Below are 7,771 nucleotides of genomic sequence, written 5' to 3'. Positions count from 1 at the left end.
TATTGAGGCCATGCCTTAGCAGCACACACAGTGGGTAGAGCACTCCCAAAAACCTCACTCGTTATAAAAGCACAGGAGTTCATTCCATAGACATTCCCTGGTCTAATTTTGTTAATGTATCATGAAGAGACTGATCTCCAAAGCATTCACAAATTTAAGATTAAACTTCTTAAACATTTAGTGTGGCAACCAGAATGTGCTTTCAGAATTTAAGATGGCCATGATATGCTGTCAGAAGAGGCCAACACACTCCCACACTTGCTATAAATAACAAACCAGAACACACGAACAGGCCAGACTTAACTGAATTTCTTCAATCGCTGCGAAGTACACTTTGCTGCATGTTGAAGAGATAATGTGTCACAACACATTTTGCATAAAGTGAAGAATCCATCTCTCAGGAACACTTCTGTTTTGGATTTCCCCCCCAAGCCAGCATCATGGCAGTGACCCTCTCCCCAAAAGTGACCTAAATCTCAACCTGAAGCAAGTCGGCACCATTTCATGGAGCCAAGCAGGGTCTCAACCTTCTGTATACAGGTGAGGTTTGCCACGTGGACCTTAACTCTGGTTGCAGGCAGAAGGGCAGAGTGCTTTGAGAGTTCTTGTACTCATCTGGTTTCTCTGACAGAAGTTCACAGTATCTTAATAAATCATGTGGTTAGTTGTTGATAAAGCCATGGGTGAGGGCAGAGAAACAAGTGTGCTGCAAGGGGTTTGATTCCATTTGCATGTCACCTTTCACAACATTTAGGGCTGGGGTTTTCAAAAAGCACTTGTCAGCAATGATGAAACCCCTGCTGCAAAACCAACATTCTGCCCTGTGAAAGACCATTCAGGTGCAGACTACTTAATGTCCGGGCACTTCTGAACTTCAGGTGTCCTAGGGCTGGGATACTTTTGAAAAATTTGCTTTAAAAAGTTGGTTTGCTTGCCTTGATTCACTAAAATCTGAATGCTCTTAGTTGCACGTTACAACTTTATCCAACTGTGACTCCAGAGTCTAATCCGCCAAGAGCAACTCCAACCCAAAACAGGTTCAGCCATGTCACTGCAAAGTGCCCATTCTGTTCAGCCTTTTATTTTACCAACATTTTATACCCGTCTCCACATGATCCCTGATGTAATTGCTACTAAAGATGTAGGGCAATGGAAAATCAATCGTAACTATTACAGATGATCCACCCTTCCTGTTATTTGACTTACATTGTTTTGTTTGTACGGTGCCTCTTTTTCTGATCCTACAAAATTTGTTTCTTTATGTAACACTCAGTATGTTGACATGCTCACCATACCCTGATGAGCTACAGCCTGCAAGCCCATACTGCATATTAAAAATACTGCCATTTTAAGTAATTTTTAAAATAGGTATATTTTTAATACAACTCAGTATACTTATCCCCCAAAAAAACCCTGGAGCAGTGATACCGTTCTACTCTCTCTTCTCCAGGGGTTTCAAAACAATATTTTTAGATACACACAGGTATGTGTATGTTGTTATCCTCCATGTCAACAGCAAGACTTACGGGTCAAATCTGCATTTTATCACCATTGTAAAGCCTACAGTGCACTTGCCTAGAACATCAGGAACATCTAAAATGTCAGCACATGCAGAATAAACTTTTTTTGTAATAACAAAATCTGGCTTTCTGCCTGGGATGCTGATTTTCTTTCAAGCTAGAATGGTTGTGAGGATTTAAACACCAGATTTATAGTTTTTATCATTCTTCTTAGTGCGTTGAAAGTGTTTCTGAGCATGTGACTGATGAAACCAGCTAGAATTTGGAATGGCTGAAATTTAAGAGGTACAGATGTGCTACAGAATCATATTATTTTTAGAATAGCTGCAATTAATTATCCTGGAGCATTGCAATCGTTGCAATGGATGGCGCTTTTGGGAAAAAAATGTGTAGTTATGTTTATGTAGCACACCTCAAGATGCATAGCTGGGGTCATGCCTTGGCACAAAATTGCTCAGGGAAAGGGCAATCTGCTTCACCACTTTCATCTGCTTAAAGCGATTACTTGTGCCTCCCTGTTCCTCCCACAGCTTCCCGCTTATGTGGCTTCCTGGACCTCCGGGACGGCTCTACACCATCTTGCCCACTGCACTCTGCCACATCTCTCTTCCCACAAGGGTTCTTTCTTCTGCCCTCAACTCCCCAGGCCACGCCAAGTCTTTGCACCTTTTCAGGGCAATACAGACTGTGCTCCCTCCGTGCTCCCAAGCCCAACGTTAGTTCCTGCTGTTTGCACACAGGAGAGGCAGGCTCACCCTGCCAGGTGCCATGGAGTACACTAGCAGGGCAACCCATACTTCCAGAGAAGACAACAAACCAAAAAGCTTCTCTTATGCCTCATGAGGTAGCGTTTGTGAGCACAGCCAGCAAGAGAGCTTAGCAGAGCAGCACACCAGCAACTGAGCACATCCTGAGTTATTACACTCGAGCATGTGCAAATATTCAGCTTATTAGCAGTCCCATGTAAACTCCGGTCCAATTATAGTCAGCAGCAAAACTCTCCACACTGCAGTGGGGAATTAGAGTTTAATGGAATTACATTAGCAAAAGTTACCTTCCCCTGTATCAGCATTAAAGCAACCAGTCTCACAACAGTGACATTATTTCATCTTGCTGACATGATCTGTTCGACATTGCTCTTCAGGAAAGTTCTGTGCTCTCCTAGCTCATCAGTAAGTAGCTTTGTATAAATCATTGCCCTTAATGACCATGTCTTCTTGATTTGGAAATTTCAACACGAAATGTATAACAATTGTTCTGTGAACAGGGTAGCAGGTTTTGTAGCTGTAGCATCAACTCTAGGTCTAAATGAGTGTCAGTCCAGTCATTATTGGGTAAAATGGTAGGTGGGAATAGCTAGAAGTCCCTATCAGGTTTGGTCCCACTGTCACTGTGGCTGTGCCCAAGTTCTAACTTGGCTTCACCTACTAGGAGCCAGCCAGTCTCTTTTAAGTCCTGGACATAATTTTAAAAAATTTATCCATGTAAATATCCTTGGATCTCTGGATCAGGTAATTTAACAAAGCATGTGTGAATAATCACATACATCAGCAGTGATATCAAAGAATCAGCAGTGATAAGCTGTGGTCCAGATCTGAATAACAGTCAATTTTACAAGAGATCAAGACTGGGGCTCTGAACACACAATAAAATATTTCTTGCTTTGCAAAATTGGACACTTCTGTAGATCTCAAATGCTCCAGTAAAATGGGCTGACCCTGGGTTCTTCTCCACGCCAATAACCTCAGCTGGGCACTAGGGATCTCTTTGCACTCCTCCTGCTTTAATTCTGGTTTCTTACACAATGCTGCCGTAGACCTTCGCATGCCTCCCGGGGACCCTTGGTATGCACAGATAGAAAGAGAAGGATCAGGCTTGGCAGAAGATAAAGCTGAACAGTTTTTTTATGCTGATGAAGCAATAAAACATCACAGAGCAATTTGTTTTTGCCTGAAGTAATGATTGCGATGTCGCAGGAAAGTAACTAGTGCCAGAAAGTTATTCATCAGACTCCTTGCACGCTTGCTTCCCACACACTGAAAATCCAGTTCAGTATGTTAGTGCAAGCTCCTCATACTGCCATTGCAACTGGGAAGCCAAGTACCCTGAAGTGACCTTGGATTTTACCATCATTTATCCTGTGATTTGTCTTAACTGGAGCCAAGGTATTGCCAGGTAAGTTAAATCCGCACTGCTGGATCATCGCTGAGCAGCTCACACTAAAATACACTTCAAGATTTTATTTCATTATCACACAAAAGTATTAAGCTCATCCAGAGATACTCAAAAAGGAAGCAACACAGCCACTTAGCACATAAACATAAAGAGTTTACTTCTAAGAATTATATAGTTAAAAGATACAGAAATTCTGACTACCACTTATAAAAGGTCTTTTTGGAAAGGACTGGGAACCCAGGGAAACACACTGATCTTGCACACTGAAAGCTCAAATCCTAATTATTCTTACTTAATAATATCTCATAGCATGACTCCATGCAGCTGAGGAAATAAATCCCTTACCTCCTTATGTGTCCAAGAATAGCTCTTCCTGCACACAGCAATTGATGGAGAGTCTTGCCCAGATTAACCTGAGTGCTTTCTAGAGCACTCTGCTTGAAGAATCTCATCTTTTCAGTATTTGTTATGCTTATCTGAACTTTAGTTTAACTCCTTTGCTCTTCTGCACTTCTCCCTGAAATATTGATTTTGATCAGAGGCCAGGAAGAGGGTGGAGCTTTCCAACACTCAAGCCACAGCAGCTGGGACTGCAAAGATTAAAGACATCAAGGAAGAGGGTGTCTGCATCTCTTGAATCAGCACTTTGCCTTCAGCACTGGAGATTTTATAAATGTTCACAGCCATTAGCTAATTACAGATGCTTGAATCAGCTCCCATCTTGCTTCTCTTTCGCAAGGCTTTCTTCACCTGTTTGCCTTGTCACAGTTTGGACTTCTTGTCAGAAAACATCAATAGTCAGAAAGTTAAGGAAGAAGTTACAAGCCCCATTGATTTGTCTTGGAGCCAACTACCCCATGCAGCTCTAGGAGACAATCCGGGGAGCCCGGGGTGTGTTTGTCAGGCTGTGCCATCAGAGCCCAAGCGGGTGGGAAGCACATTGATGGGTTAAGGTCCAAGCACAGCCTCGCCCCACCACTCCTCCCAGGTTTGAGGCGTATTTCAAAACCTGTATACCCCAAATAGTACAAATTTGGAGAAAGTGTCCAGCTAGACTCCTCCTATGCAGCTTTAGATGACATCCACAGCAAGGCAAATATACAAATTAATAATAAAAGTGTATCTCATATACCCTGAGACACGAGGCTTGTTTTTCTTTAGCAAAAATACAGTTACCTTTTTTGAAACTGAGAAGAGCTGAATTCACCTGCAAGCAGCTATTTAGCAGTTGGAGCACAGCAGTGGATGCTGAGTTCATCCTTAGAGCTGGTCCCACAAACTCACGCTTCTTTGTCCCACAACACTTCTTAGCATCAGGGCTGTCATGTAGTGGGACCAGCAGCTCTCCCTTATGTGCACTGGATGACATCCATGTTCTTACCACATCTTCATCCCAGAGAAATGAAAATGCTTGGATTATTTGTTGGAAGCAGTCGTCTTTCTTCGGAATCTTGGCCAGGCACGGAAACACCGCTGGAAAGGGAGTGTGAAGTATTGAACTCAGCTCTGTGTCACTCTGGATCCAGAACACAACTTCACTTTGAACAGGTTTGAAAGAAGGAGAGCTTACAATTCTGAAATGTTCTCAGGGCATTTGGATAGGAACAGCTTGTACCTCCCTTGGTAGGCAAAAGTAGGTCAATAAATATTGTCAGAAAAATAAACATTTGGGTGTAGCAATCTTGTTCAGGTGCATGATATTATTTCAGAGACATGACTGGGCAAAATTTGGAGATTTAGCAGTTCTTCCAGTCTAAGAAACATGTAGCTTCAGTCATGGTTAATCATATTAACTATGCTGTACAAACTTCTCCCTTGCTTGAGGCTAAGATGGGTCTGGAAATCAAGAAATACAATTCTGGTTTTGGTAGTATTTACCCTTCTGTTGTTTTTTCTTCACCTGAGATATATGAAGCACTCATTAAACATGAAATAGCTGATCTTGGCAAGGTCTTTTTAAAATAGATGAATACCATTCATATTTTTATGATCAAAGCTGGGGCATGATATGGATGGACTACTGTCCTATATTAGTAGAATCAGGACATCTTTCTCATGATAGTTATGTATAAATGGCAAATTTTTCTTTAGTACATCATCCATAGGCCTATTTGGTTTCAGTGATCAGTTTGTGTGGCTCTCATGGAGCTAGCTTTAAACTAAATAGCTTAGAAGGAAGGTAGTTGTGTTGGTTTTGAAGCTGGGTTTCTGCCCTTTCCCAAGTAGCCAACATTCAGATGATGGGTTTTCCAGTGGTTGCTGATTTTGCGGTTTCCCAGGTATCTTAATTAAAGTCCCATTGTCAATTGCAGACTACACACCTCAGAGCTTCATATTTAGCCAGAGCATCTCCAATGGACATGCAGCAGTTCTTTTTCAGGAATTAATCATATTTTGCATCCATCCCAGCAGACTCAAAAAGGAACTCAAAAGCAATAAGAAACTTACAAACTACAAGTGAGTTTCAGCTCAGAGATGAAACCTCACAGCTGGCTGGCTAACAGTCCTTCACAACATCTAATTTTCACAGCTGTAATTCTCTATTTCCAACAGCAGCAACAAAGACAGGTGAGACTGGCATGCCTTTACCACTTCATCCTCCCAAGTTATGATTTTACTTATTTTTAGACCTGCATCTCAGGCACCGTAGAAACCAAAAAAAAGCCAAGCTTGTGTGAGCTCACTATGCTGCTTCTTTTTATCTGTTCAACCAATTTTCCCTCTGCAGAGTTCATACTAGCCTTCTTGGTCCTCCCACTATCCCTTCCAGGGTTCCTTCTTGCTTCCTTCCACAAGCATGGGGTTACCAAACCTGGTGAAGCAACAGTGACCAGTGGCAAGATGTGCATACTGCTAGCAAGGGACAAACCACCAGGTTAATACTGACAGCAGCTGGAAGGTGGCTGTGGTGCCCATGTTTTAGAAAGCCCATGCCCTGCTCCCCACCTGCATCCTCTTCATGGATCCCTGCCATTTCTCTTCTGTTGAATTCTTGCACTTTCTCTTTCTGAGTCTTTCACTTTTCAGCACAGCGAGTGGGGCCAGGAGGAGAAGAGCTGCATGGCCCATAGGATTTATGCATGGGATAGAGGTCCCAAAAGCTGTGAAGCACGGAGTTGTATAAGTGCATGGAATCACAGGAGGAAAACAGTGTTTGTTTTCAACTCTTGTCCATGCCTACATGTGTTGTCCCTGGTGGCACCTACATGTGGGTTGGTTGGGCTCTCCCCCAGACTCCCAGATTTTGTGGGCGAGGATGCTGCAGCAAGGGCAAAGGTAAAACTGCAGCTACAAAGTGACCCCAGTCTCCTGCTGTTGGCATCTTATTCCTCTAGGTCTCACATTGTGTATGTCCCATCAGACAAACAGGGCTCTGTGGAAAAAGCTTAGCTGAGGGCTGAGCCTGTCTGTGCAGGACACAATAAGCTGCTGAGACCCTAAGGGAATCGTCCTACATGGTGAATGAGCTTGCTCAAAAGGGCAGCCAGCAAGGGCTTTAGGGTTTTGACAGAGCAATAGAAGCACAGCACTGACCCAAGGCAAACAGATCTGAGTGGGGAGCAAAAGTCAGGCTCAAAATGTACCATTCACAGGTAACCTACACCCTGCCAGAGCATCTGGAAATTAGTGCAGAGCAATGTCCTTCCCTGGGACCCTAAGTGGCACGCAGCATGGTGGCCTGGCCAGCCCTCCCTGTCAGTGTGCCTGGCTGCAGTGTGGTAATGTATCAGGATATGTGTGTCACTGCCAGCATCAATAGGGAATCCCAAGCACAAAAACCCCACAGAAGTATTTTATATCCCCACCTACAGCAGTAATGTAGGCTATAAATTTTGCATGTGGTCACCGTACTCTTCCAGAGTGTGTAGGCAGCTGTCAGCTTCCTAATCCTGGATTTATTGGCAGCAGTGAGAGGACAGAGTAAGCTCTTGTCAGGGACCAAGAGGACAAGCATATTTTCAGCACTTTAGAGGACTCTCCTGCTGGTTGTTAGATGCACTGGAGTCCCCACAGGCTCCCATTAACATCACCCTTCCCAAACCTGAAGACAAACCCACCTCTGCAAGCAACCCCCC

This window comes from Chaetura pelagica, unplaced genomic scaffold (assembly GCF_000747805.2).
Source record: "Chaetura pelagica isolate M959 unplaced genomic scaffold, ChaPel_1.0 scaffold360, whole genome shotgun sequence".
Lineage (NCBI taxonomy): Eukaryota > Metazoa > Chordata > Aves > Apodiformes > Apodidae > Chaetura > Chaetura pelagica.
The sequence above is the reverse complement of the archived record's forward strand: the minus strand, read 5'-3'. Positions refer to the sequence as shown.